The 13,801-nt window shown below is 49.1% G+C and overlaps 1 pseudogene; it reads right to left on the minus strand.

Annotated features, from left to right (window-relative positions):
* Positions 1-1,021: 1,021 nt before the first annotated feature.
* On the minus strand, positions 1,022-1,958 carry LOC125638143 (olfactory receptor 5J3-like; annotated as a pseudogene).
* Positions 1,959-13,801: the final 11,843 nt, after the last annotated feature.

Below are 13,801 nucleotides of genomic sequence, written 5' to 3' on the forward strand. Positions count from 1 at the left end.
ATAGTAAGTATTTCCCATGAAAATTTGTGAAGTGTTACTCCCCCTCCCCCACTTTTTTTCTTTTTGTTTCCACTACATTTTTTCACTGATTTTAATGAAAACTTAAGATATTTGGCTTTTGGAAACCAAAACCAAACAAAATCAGTTTTCAAAATTTGGAAAAATCTTTAAAAAAAAAGTCTACTTTTTGGTATAAAGTAAATTTTAATCAGTTCTACTGTAAAAAAAAGTTTTGAAATTCTTTCCTGTTGTCTTTCAGGGGCTGGTTCTTTCTTTCATTCTCTCTCACACATGTAGACTCACACACAAATACATTTTAGATCCCCTGCTGGAAGTACTTTAAGGGTATGTCTTCACTGCAATTGGACACCTCCGGCTCCTGGGGCTTGCCCTTGCAGGGCTGCAGCCTGAAGCCTGGGATCCTCCCACTTGGCAGGTTCCTAGAACCCAGGCTCCAGCCCAAACCTGAACATCTACCCTGTAATTAAATATCTCCTTAGCCCAAGCCCTGCGAGCCCAAGTCAGCTGGCCATAGGTTTTTAATTACAGTGTAGACATATCCTAAGAGTGCATCCAAAAGCATCCCCTGTTTGTTCTCTCTAACTCTGAATCATAGAAATGGTGACTGGAATATTTACTCCCACCTTGCAATATTCTTGGGTTTACAGTTAGTGATAACAACAAGATGCACTGGTGATATTTCAGAAATTTAGAGCCCCGTATCTAAAGGCATGACTTCAATGGAAAGGAAAACAGACAAAGTTAGGCACCTGCTTAAATGCTATGTTGAACAAGGATCTGATGAATCGGGGTTTTAGTAATATGACTGACATCTAGGAACTTACATAATTCAATGTACTGAGGGCACTGAATAGGGACACCTACAAAATATATACCCTGGGTGATATTTTTCACCTCTTTATGGAAATAACCTGGTTTCCACATTCCATAACTATGGTAGGATTTCTCTTTCCTACCACCCTTCCACAGTGGTTACTCTGAATTACACTATGATAGGAAATCATGGAGTAAACATTTTTCTCTCTATCATTTTCCTTACAGCACATTTCACATCTTTGTTTCTCAGGCTGTAGGTCAGGGGGCTCAGCATAGGGATCACCACTGTGTAGAACATTGAGGCCATTTTATCTGTATCCAGCGAGTAGCTGGAACTGGGTCGGAAATACATGAAGAGAATCATCCCTTGGAATATGGCGACAGCTGTCAGATGGGAGATGCAGGTGGAGAAGGTTTTGCGCCTGCCCTCGGCATAGCAGATCCTCAGCATGGCTGGGATGATGAGAATGTATGAGACAATGATGATCAGAAAAGTGCTCATTTCAAACAAGCTGCCAAAGATGAAAACCAGCATCACATTCATATGGATGTTGGTGCAGGAAAGCTTCAGAAGAGAGGTGAGATCACAGAAAAAGTGATTGATGACATTGGAGTCACAAAAGGATAATCTCAACAACCCACTTGTGTGTATCAAACAGTTCACAAAGCCCAGAAATACGACTCAATGACCAGCATCAGGCAGACCTTCTTAGTCACAGTGACTGTGTAGAGTAGTGGGTTACAGATGGCCACATAGCGATCATATGCCATGGCTAGGAGGAAAATCTCAGTGGCGGCAAATACAGCAAAAAAGCCATATTGTGTAATACACCCACTATAAAAAAAATGGCTTTGCTTTCCACTAAGAAATTAACCAGCATATTGGGAGCAATGGTGGAGGAATAGCAGACATCTAAGAAGGACAAGTTGCTGAGGAAGAAGTACATGGGCGTGTGGAATTGGGGATTGATCTGAATGACCAAGATCATCCCTCAATTCCCCAGCAGAGTGATAAAATAGATTAGTAAAAACACCACAAAAAGCGGGACCTGAAGCTCTGGATGATCTGTTAGTCCAATGAGAATGAACCTAGTCACCATTGTGTCATTGTTTCCAGCCATTGGCTTAGCTTGATTCTTAGCTGCCTGGATAATAAATATTATTATATATTATTTGTATTGCATTAGCACCTAGGACCAGATGGTGCTAGGCACTGTACAAAAACAGAACAAAAGGACGGTCCCTATCCTGAAGAGCTTACAATGTATTTATAAGACAAGAGACAACAAATGTTTACAGAAAGATAGATCAGGGGAGCACAAGCAAACAATGAGATTATATTGGTCTGCATGATAGGCAGTGGACACAATAGGTCACCCTCCTAACAAACTGATGTTTGTTTACATACTACCATGGGCTGGTGGCAAACTCCATTCAGCTGGTGACCTCTCTCTAGGAGTTGGCAATGCCTTCATAATTTAGTCAGACGCTGCACAGAGTGTAGAATAACTTCTGGGCATTTATTAAAGGAACAAAATAAAGATTAAAACTGGTGTCTGTCTTTTTAAATTCCATGCACCCAACCCTAACCCACATCATCTGTAAACAACCCAGGTGTCCTTCAGCTGTGCCCGGTTGTTAGATGACATTTTATTTACACGTATGGAGTTATGCAGAGCTCCATTTACTTGAACTTGTCCAACCAGAATTATACTGATTGATTTCAAAACAGCAGACTGCAAGGGTCAATTCTGTGTACAAGCTCCCCCAGTTTAGCAGTCGAAATTAAGTCCATTAATCAGGAAACATAAGCAACAAAAAGAAAAGGAGTACTTGTGGCACCTTGGAGACTAACCAATTTATTTGAGCATGAGCTTTCGTGAGCTACAGCTCACTTCATCAGATAACAAAAGTTATGCAGCCTGAAAAATAAAGGATAGTGTTTTCTGCATCGGGGCCTGATCCAAAGTATATTTAAGTCAATAGATAGACTCCAACTGACTTTAGGAGGTTTTGAATCAAGCACCTCCAACTCACATTGTGCTCAATGGGTCAATAATGTTAATGGTTAGAGCTGTTCAGGCATTTTTCAGCAAACCATTTTTCTTCAAAAAATACCAATTTGTCAAAACCAAAACTGTTCACAGAACAGTGTCAGGTTCAACACATTTCCTGATTCAAAAACACAGAGACAGAAAAGTTTAGACATTGTTCAAACATTTGGCTTTGACTTTTTCAGAATGAAAATTCTGATTTTTCTGGTTTGAAATGACATTTTGTTTCAAAATCAAAGCTAATTAGACTGAATAACGGTTATTTTTTAAGGTTAAAATCACAATGAAATGCTTTGAAATTGTTATTGTTCTGAAATGCAAAAAAAAAAAAATTTTAAAAAGGGGGGGGGGGGTTCCAGTTCAAGTTTCAAGATTTCTACTTTTTATCCTGAGATGGGAAAACATTTAAAACTCTCAAAAATATTCACATATTATGGGGCTAATCCTTCCCCATCCGGCATTATTGCAGTGCCATTGACCCTCAAATTATATTAGTCCATTACAGGAACATGATTTCGTGTGCGTATAAAGAAGGGGCTGAACATGGCTGTAGAAAGTGGTGTGATATTCATACAATAAAACATCAATCTAGTATTACAGAATATGGGTTTTTTTTTGAGAAAGAGCAATGTTGACACAAGAACAGATGGACATAAACTGGCCATCAACAAGTTTAGTTTTGAAATTAAATGAAGGTTTCTAACCATCAGAGGAGTAGCACTGTATGTAAGGGAGCAGTATGACTGCTCAGAGCTCCGGTACAAAACTGCAGAAAAACCTGAGTGTCTCTGGATTAAGTTTAGAAGTGTGAGCAACAAGAGTGATGTAGTGGTGGGAGTCTGCTACAGACCACCGGACCAGGGGGATGAGGCTTTCTTCCGGCAACTCGCAGAAGCTACTAGATCGCACGTCCTGGTTCTCATGGGTGACTTTAATTTTCCTGACATCTGCTGGGAGAGCAATACAGCGGTGCATAGACAATCCAGGAAGTTTTTGGAAAACGTAGAGGACAATTTCCTGGTGCAAGTGCTAGAGGAGCCAACTAGGGGGGGAGCTTTTCTTGACCTGCTGCTCACAAACTGGGAAGAATTAGTGGGGGAAGCAAAAGTGGATGGGATTCTGGGAGGCAGCGACCATGAGTTGGTTGAGTTCAGGATCCTGACACAGGGAAGACAGGTAAGCAGCAGAATACGGACCCTGGCCTTCAGGAAAGCAGACTTCGACTCCCCCAGGGAACAGATGGGTAGGATCCCCTGGGGGACTAACATGAAGGGGAAAGGAGTCCAGGAGAGCTGGCTGTATTTCAAGGAATCTTTGTTGAGGTTACAGGGACAAACCATCCTGATGTGTCGAAAGAATAGTAAATATGGCAGGCGACCAGCTTGGCTTAACGGTGAAATTCTTGCTGATCTTAAACATAAAAAAGAAGCTTACAAGAAGTGGAAGGTTGGACATATGACCAGGGAAGAGTATAAAAATATTGCTCAGGCAAGTATGAAGGAAATCAGGAGGGCCAAATCGCACCTTGAGCTGCAGCTAGCAAGAGATGTCAAGAGTAACAAGAAGGGTTTCTTCAGGTATGTTGGCAACAAGAAGAAAGCCAAGGAAAGTGTGGGCCCCTTACTGAATGAGGGAGTCAACCTAGTGACAGAGGATGTGGAAAAAACTAAGGTACTCAATACCTTTTTTGCCTCTGTCTTCACGAACAAGGTCAGCTCCCAGACTGCTGCACTGGGCATCACAGCATGGGGAGTAGATGGCCAGCCCTCTGTGGAGAAAGAGGTGGTTAGGGACTATTTAGAAAAGCTGGATGTGCACAAGTCCATGGGGCCGGACGCGTTGCATCTGAGAGTGCTAAAGGAATTGGCGGCTGTGATTGCAGAGCCATTGGCCATTATCTTTGAAAACTCATGGCGAACGGGGGAAGTCCCAGATGACTGAAAAAAGGCTAATGTAGTGCCAATCTTTAAAAAAGGGAAGAAGGAGGATCCTGGGAACTACAGGCCAGTCAGCCTCACCTCAGTCCCCGGAAAAATCATGGAGCAGGTCCTCAAGGAATCAATCCTGAAGCACTTACACGAGAGGAAAGTGATCAGGAACAGTCAGCATGGATTCACCAAGGGAAAGTCATGCCTGACTAATCTAATCGCCTTCTATGACGAGATTACTGGTTCTGTGGATGAAGGGAAAGCAGTGGATGTATTGTTTCTTGACTTTAGCAAAGCTTTTGACACTGTCTCCCACAGTATTCTTGTCAGCAAGTTAAAGAAGTATGGGCTGGATGAATGCACTATAAGGTGGGTAGAAAGTTGGCTAAATTGTCGGGCTCAACGGGTAGCGATCAACGGCTCCATGTCTAGTTGGCAGCCGGTGTCAAGTGGAGTGCCCCAGGGGTCGGTCCTGGGGCTGTTTTTGTTCAATATCTTCATAAATGATCTGGAGGATGGTGTGGATTGCACTCTCAGCAAATTTGCGGATGATACTAAACTAGAAGGAGGGTGGATATGGTGGCAGGTAGGGATAGGATACAGAGGGACCTAGACAAATTGGAGGATTGGTCCAAAAGAAATCTGATGAGGTTCAATAAGGATAAGTGCAGGGTCCTGCACTTAGGACGGAAGAATCCAATGCACAGCTACAGACTAGGGACTGAATGGCTAGGCAGCAGTTCTGTGGAAAAGGACCTAGGGGTGACAGTGGACGAGAAGCTGGATATGAGTCAGCAGTGTGCCCTTGTTGCCAAGAAGGCCAATGGCATTTTGGGATGTATAAGTAGGGGCATAGCGAGCAGATCGAGGGACGTGATCGTTCCCCTCTATTCGACATTGGTGAGGCCTCATCTGGAGTACTGTGTCCAGTTTTGGGCCCCACACTTCAAGAAGGATGCGGATAAATTGGAGAGAGTCTAGTGAAGGGCAACAAAAATGATTAGGGGTCTGGAACACATGACTTATGAGGAGAGGCTCAGGGAACTGGGATTGTTTAGTCTGCAGAAGAGAAGAAGGAGGGGGGATTTGATAGCTGCTTTCAGCTACCTGAGAGGTGCTTCCAGAGAGGATGGTTCTAGACTATTCTCAGTGGTAGAAGAGGACAGGACAAGGAGTAATGGTCTCAAGTTGCAGTGGGGGAGGTTTAGGTTGGATATTAGGAAAAAAATTTTCACTAGGAGGGTGGTGAAACACTGGAATGCGTTACCTAGGGAGGTGGTAGAATCTCCTTCCTTAGAAGTTTTTAAGGTCAGGCTTGACAAAGCCGTGGCTGGGATGATTTAATTGGGAATTGGTCCTGCTCTGAGCAGGAGGTTGGACTAGATGACCTCCTGAGGTCCCTTCCAACTCTGATATTCTATGAGTGAAATTCTAGAACAGCCTTCCAAGGGGAATAGTGGGGGCAAAAAAACCTAACTAGCTTCAAGGCTGCACTTGATAAGTTTAGAGAGGAGATGGTACGATGGGACTGCTTACAATGGCATGTAGCCAGTCTGTGATTGCTAGCAACAAATATCTCCAACAGCCGGTGATAGGACATTAGATAGGGAGGGCTCTGGGTTACCACAGAATTATTTCTTAGGTGTCTGGCTGGTGGGTATTGCTGGCATGCTCAGGGTCCAATTGATTGCCATATTTGGAGTCAGATTGGCAAAGACCCTGGGGTTTTTTGCCTTCCTTTGCAGTGTGGGGTCACTTGCTTGTTTAAACTAGTGTAAATGGTGGATTCTCTGTAACTTGAATTCCTTAAATATTGATTTGAGGACTTCAGTAACTCAGCCAGAGGTTACGGGTCTATTACAGGAGTGAATGTGGGGAGGTTCTGTGGTCTGTGATGTCCAGGAGGTCAGACTAACTAGGTAATCATGATGGTCCCTTCTGGCCTTAAAATCTATGAGTCTATGAATTAAAAATGTTATTGTAATGCTCTTGAGAAAAGAGGCAGAGTTAAGGTTGTGTGTGCAACCTAGCATTGTCATTTCCTGACAACTGAGTACTTAACTATGCCCAAAATTAATATTCTTTTTAAAATTCTAGGAAGTTTCATTTAAAAAAAAACATAGTAAAAGAAAAAAAGGGAGGGGAAGGAATCCATCCAATTCCATGCTATTTATGAAGGCCTCTCATCTTCCATGCACCTTAATTGCTAGACCTTCTGTTTTTTTCTCTCTTTTGGTTTTCTTGTTGCATCCTGCCAGTTACATTTTTATCTTCTTCCCCCCACCCCGATTCTTCCTATACCTATCTGTCCTTGCCCTGAGATGCAGTGACCATTATCCAAGCAGAGTTGAATGGAATGCCCACGAAAACCTGCTGACACTAAGCTTTTGTTTGGTCATTCCAGGGAAAGGTGGCCATGGCTTTCAAAACTGACGGTTTAGGTGCCTTTACTTTTACGTGCAACTTTAACTTGTGACAATTTAAAAGGGCGTGATATTCAGAAAGTGCCAAGCATCTGCGCTTTGAATATCAGATTTCTTTGAAGAGTTTCAAGGTGTGCACCCAAAAATGGAGGCATTTAAAATGGATACATTAATCAAGAGCTAATGTTGTGATGTGTCTGTTATGATCACACTATATCATCAAAACATACACAGCTCTCACCAGTATTCAGAAGAAAGTGGTGTGACAGACTCAGACCAGAAGGATATAAGAGAGTAGTAGAAAGCAGGTAGATCAGCCTCAGTCTGTTGGGATCCTGGAGATGGGCAGGCAGAGCCCGCCTACTACTAAAGTACCTCCCCCTGTCTAAGGGGAGGATCCACAAGGTCCGGGATCTCAATTAAGTACGGGGGACAACTAAAGATATAACAGGGACAGGAGTGAGGTCACAGGGCTAAACAAAGGGAACCAGACAGGGACACCGAGCAGAGAACCCCAGACAGGGCCCACTGCTCCTTGAAGGCATCAAGGGAGCCAGCAGACGCTGCCCAGAGGAACTCTGCCCAGATGCGTGAGACTAGGAAGGAGCGGAAGTAGGCCCCACAGACACAGAGCAACCCCTTGTCTACCATCCTCTTCCTGGTGGTGTAAATGGCTACTTTGGCTAGTGCCAGGAGGAGGTTGATGAGAAGGTGTGACATTATTGACATGAACTGGGACCGTACAGATCATTGTGGCAACCAAAGTCCCATAGTGGCACCAAATCTTGTATAAGAGGGTCAAATAAGGTGTCTAAGACAAGGTTATGGTTTGCTGGTTATGATTATGCTTTCTGTATATGTGTATCGATTTTGTATTTCAAGTTATAAGTATTGGCTCTATGCTGTCTGTAGTTCAAACTTATGCTATGCTTTTGAGTGACACCCCAGACAAGTTGGTGTCAGCTCTGCCGAGCCTGCTTGATGGCCCATTAAGGACCATCAGCCATACAACTGATCCACTGAGAGAAGGCAGATACACCTTCTGACTCAGCAAGGCATGGAGGGATCTGCCTATGGACAGAACTCTGAGGTTTTTCCATGCCTTGTGATGGACAGCTTGTCTCTGGGACAAAGAAAGCAGAGACCACATGGCAAGAGACTATAAAAAGCTGCTGCAGCACCTCCATCTTGTCTTCAGTCCTGCTTCTTACCTCTAGAGGAACCTTACTACAAACAGAAGCTCTACACAAAGGACTGATGACCCATCCCAGCTGTGGATGTTCTCCAGAGACTTCATTTGCACCTCCAGTTTATTCTATCACTGCTACAAGCCTGAACCAAGAACTTTGCCATCACTGTATGTAATTGATTCCATTTAACCGATTCTTGCTCTCATCTATATCTTTTTCCTTTTATGAATAAACCTTTAGATTCTAAAGGATTGGCAACAGCATGTTTTGTGGGTAAGATTTGATTTGTATATTGACTTGGATCTGGGGCTTGGTCCTTTAGGATTAAGAGAACCTCTTTTCTTTTACTGGGGTATTGGTTTTCATAACCATTTGTCCCCATAAAAAGTGGCACTGGTGGCGATACTGGGAAACTGGAGTGTCTAAGGGAATTGCTTGTGTGACTTATGGTTAGCCAGTGGGGTAAAACTGAAGTCTTCTCTGTTTGGCTGGTTTGGTTTGCCTTGCCTTGGTGTGCACAGAAACCCCAGCCTTGGGTGGTAACTGCCCTGCTTTAAGCAATTTGTTCTGAATTGGCACTCTTAGTTGGGTCCCACCAGAATCAGCATCGTTACAGGAGGTCTCGCAACTTATTGGGGCCATGGTTAGGGTGTGCAAAGATGAACAAGTGTGGGGAGAAGTACAAGCAGAACCACAGCAGGAGGTTCTGGAGGAGCCGGAATAGGGGCTGCAACCTGGTGCACTCCAGGTGCATATGCGCCAGGGTCTCCCTCACACTGCAGAAGGGGCAGGTGTCCAGGATGGGGGTGAACCACGCCAAGAACACACCTGTGCTCACAGCTCTGTGAGGGAGCCGCCTACTGATATCCCCGGCAGGCCCCAGGACCAGGGTGGAGTATAGGCGGGGTGCCTCACCAGAGTGCCTCACCCTCCAGAGGCGGTAGGAGGTCCTGCCACTTTGTGTGGGTGAGGACATGAAGGGTGCGGAGCACGAACGTGTACAGATGTTTCCTTGGCACGGTCTGAAAGCAAGCCAGCTGCAAGTCATGCAGCCAGCTCATGGTGAAGGGGTTGGGTGGCTGGATGGGTCCCGGGGCAGGGGCCAGATGAAAAGGTCCAGAGGGCCCGGGGTGCAGGGTGGGTAGGGGCAACCTCTCACAGGACTTGGTCGAGGTAGGCCCAAGCAGCAGGCAGTAAAGCGGCTTTCACCTCCTGAAGTACGCGCCAGGGACTACGAGGGCCGGAGAGCCCCATGCGCTGAGCGAGCATCAGGGGATGCTGTCAGTCTCCTCAGTCATATTCCAGGAGATCTCTGACTCTGGTGATTTCTGCCAGGAGCAGCCTCTGTCGCACCGAGCGGGACTCTGCCCCCTGCACATGGAGCTGGGGCTTGTGTATCAGGGGCTCCATGAGATCTGCCCCCTCAGCGGCCACCATGGACCTGGTCACTGAGACCAGTTTCCAGGTCCCGAGGAGGTCCTGATAGAAGACCAGCACCCCAGAGAGGTCTCGCGGAATGGGAGATATGGAGCTGCCAGTCGTATCGGAGCCCTCGGACGCAGCGTAGGAAGGCGTGCGCCAGTGTGCTCCACACCAGACTACCTGCACCAAAAAGGAGCCTCTGCAGAGCCTGGAGGCAAAAAGACGTGGACCTGAGTGCACAGGCACTTCAGGCCCTGTCCTCCCTCCTCCAGGGGCAGGTGGAGGACCCCTGCAGAGACCCAGTGCAGTCCTGGCCAAAGGAACCCCAGAACCAGCCTCTGGAGATCAGCCAGGAAACCCAGAGCTGGGACCAGGGTGTTGAGCCAGTGCCAGAGCATGGACAGGACTAGCTGGTTCAGCACCAGTACCCTCCCTCACAGGGAGAGGCACCGGAGTAGTCCTGTCCATCTCCAGAGCCGCTCTGCCAACCTGCCCCCTAAACCTTGCCAGTTCTCTGGCGGAGACATGGCAGAAAGGTAAATGCTGAGATAGAGCAGTGGACCCATGCTTCACCGGATGGCTTGAAGAGTGGGTGGGAGGGAGTTCACCTGCCACCCGTACCCGACCACCAGGCCAGAGCTCTTGACCCAGTTGACCAGGGCAGAGGAGGCTGCCAAGTAGATGACCTGGCAAGCCTCCACCTGCACCAGGTGGCCTGGGTCCTGGACCACGAGGAGTATGTCATCAGCATACACCAATAGGACCAACCTCAGCTCCGGCTCCTGGAGCACCAATCCCATCAAGCTCCGGCAGAGGAGACAGAGGAAGGGCTCAATCGCCAAAGCGTACAACTGGCCTGACAGTGGACGGCCCTGATGCACCCCATGCCCAAAGCTGACCGGTTCAATTAGGGTCCAGTTGAGTCTGACCAGACACTCTGCCGAGGTGTACAGCGCCTGGAGAAAACCCACGAACTAGCCCGAAGCTGAACACCAGCAGAGTGCCTTGGAGATACCCATGATCCACCCTGTTGAATGCCTTCTCCTGATCCAAGGACAGAAGGGCAAATGACAGACCGTCCCTACACCTGAGCTCCAAGAGATCCCGGACCAAGTACAGATTATCAAAGATGGTCTGGCCCAGGACGCTGTAGGTCTGGTCAAGGTGGACCACGTCCGCCAGCACAAACCCCAGCCACAGTGAGATGGCCTTCACTATGACCTTATACTCCATGCTGAGGAGCGAGACGAGACGCCAATTCTGAGGTCATGGTCGTCCCCCTTCTTTGGGAGCAAGGCGAGCATGGCTTGCCTGCACGACAGGGGGAAGACCCCGCTCTCCAAGGACTCGGCCCAGATGGTGACAAGATCTGGGCCGAGGACATCCCAGAACACGTGGTAGAACTGCACGGTCAGCCCATCCATGCTCAGGGATTTATTGGTGGGCAAGCAGCAGAGGGCTTCCGAGAGCTCAGCCAGAGTGAGAGGCAGCTTCAGCCAGTCCCGGTCCCCCACACTGACCATCGGGAGCCTGTCCCAGAGCACTCTACAAGAGTCAGGTTCGGTCAGATCCGGGGAGAAAAGGCTTGTGTAGAAGGTCCTGGCCCTCCCACGCATCTCTTCCAGATCCATGAGGGAGGTGCCGTCCTCTGCCACTTTTTTCTCCAGGGCATAGAAGAAGCAGGAGTCGTGGTCCATCTCCCGAAGGAGGCAAATGCGGGATTGAACAAAGGCTCCCCAGGCCCAGTGGTCCTCGAGGGCCCGGAGCTCCTCCCACTTCTCCCAGCATGCTCTGTAGAGGGAAGGATCCTCAGGGCTGGTGGCCAGATGCCTCTCCAGCTTCAAGACCTCCCATTCCAGCTGCTCTATAGCCACATCCCTCTGCCAGCTGGCGCCCCGAGTGTAGTCACGGCAGAAGAGCCAGGCGTGCACCTTCCCCATGTCCCACCACTACCACGCCGTGGGAAAGGCGCACCACTACCCTCGCCAGGCCAGCCAGAACTCCCAGGAGGATGTCACGAATTGCATGTCCTCCAGCAAGCTGTTGTTAAAATGCCAATAGACCAGCCCTGGCCTCTCCATGCTAAGAGAGGCCATCATGGTCACCAGATGGTGATCTGAGAATGGGACCAGCCGGACACTGGAGGAGTGGGCCCATGAAAGATGACACCATGACAAGTAAATGCGGTCCAACCAGGAGTGGCGCGACCGATGGGCCACCACATGGACAAAGGTGAACATCGAGATATCGTCTGGGTGGTGGTCGCACCAGACATCCACCAGGGAGTGACAATCGACGATCTCCCTGAGGACGTCCATGGCAGCTGGACACCACTTGGCCCCCCCGAGTGGTCCCGTTCATCGAGAGTGGTGTTAAAGTCTCCACGCAGGACCAGGCACTCACAAGGATCCAAGGAAGGTGGACACCTGCTGAAAAAAAATCGCAGCCACTCTGGGCCTGATGTCAGGGCATAGACGTTGACGAGATTGACCACCAGCCCCTCCATGCAGACCCAGAGGTGCAGCAGGTGACCCAGCATAGCCTCAGCAACCCCCAGTACTTTGGGCCGTAGGTCAGGGGAGAACAAGCTCCAGCCGTATGAGCTGTGAGGTGGCTGAAATAAACCCTGTCCCCCGACTCCAGCCACCAACTGGCTTTGGCGGCTGGATTCGTATGTGTTTCCTGCAGGAAAACCACAGAGTACCCCCCCCCCAAAGGAAGGAGAGCACCTGGCATCTGTGGAGACCCATCCTACAGCCCCCGGTGTTTAGTGCGGCGAGGTGGTAGGTGCCATAGGGAAGGCTGGGGGGGATCCTCGCTGGCAGGGCCACCGTTGTGCCACGCAACAATCCGTGACCAACCCCGTAAGTGAGCAGGGAGTCATGGAAGCAGCAGGTCTGCTGGTAGGCCAAAGCACCCAGCCTCCCGGTCCCTCTACCGTCCCCCAAAATGGCCCTTGTGGCCCGGAGGATTTCATGAAAGTCCCCCCAAGAGCAGGAGAGTGAGCTGCACCTTGTTCCAGGTCTCACGGGCATCCTGGAGAAACTTTCGCAGCTTGTCTCGCAGCCTATTAGGGGGCTGGGTTGCTGACTCCTGACCGTCCTCTGGGAGGACCCCTGTCGAAGCCCCATGGCCTACCAAAATGGGCAGGCAGGGGGCGGACCCCCAGCATGGCGCCCGATGTGCTAGCACCACGCAGCGCACCTCAGACCCTGGCTAAGTGGGGGGGCAGTGGAGGGGAAATAGCACCCCCTAGGGGGTCGGAACAGGGGAACATGAAGGCCGCTCCCCGGGGGTCATCCTCCAGGAAGGGGAAGGAGATGGCCCCGGGGTGGCAATAGCAGCACAGGAGGTGGATGGGAGGGGTTAGGGGCATGGCAGGAGTCAGGAGCAGAATTGGGTGGAGGTGCAGAAACGGGAACATGGGCCCCAACAGCTGAGCTACTGGGGGTGGCACCTCTCGGCCGGACTCAGGGGTTTGTGGAGCAGGAAGGGGGCCCTTGTTTATGCCAAGCTCAGGCTCTATGGTGCATGTTTCAGCCACGGTGTCGTCAGATGGAAAAGCATCAGTGGGGCCCCCATGTGGGAAGGAGGTCAGCCGCCCCGCATTGCGAGGGATACCCCTGGTAACTCTGGTCCCGGCCGCATGGCACTGGCCGTCACCTTGAGTGGCTCGGTGGCTGGTAGCAGGGTGCCATCTGCAGCTGGGTTGGTAGAAGAGTTCAGGGGTCTCTCGGAGGCGGGACAAGAAGCAGTGGTAGGGGGGAGGGAGCACAAGGAGAGGGGGGGCCAGGGCAAGATCACCCAGATCGAGGTCCGCTGACAGAGGGTCATCCTCCCCCTGCATGACCAGAGTCAGACCCAGGGCCTTGATCTCCTCGAAAATGGAAGAAAGATCACAACCCACCATCCTGAGGACCTCTTCGCTGGTGCCCAAAGTGACGCTC

The sequence above is a fragment of the Caretta caretta genome, chromosome 6 (assembly GCF_965140235.1).
Source record: "Caretta caretta isolate rCarCar2 chromosome 6, rCarCar1.hap1, whole genome shotgun sequence".
Taxonomy (NCBI): Eukaryota; Metazoa; Chordata; order Testudines; family Cheloniidae; genus Caretta; species Caretta caretta.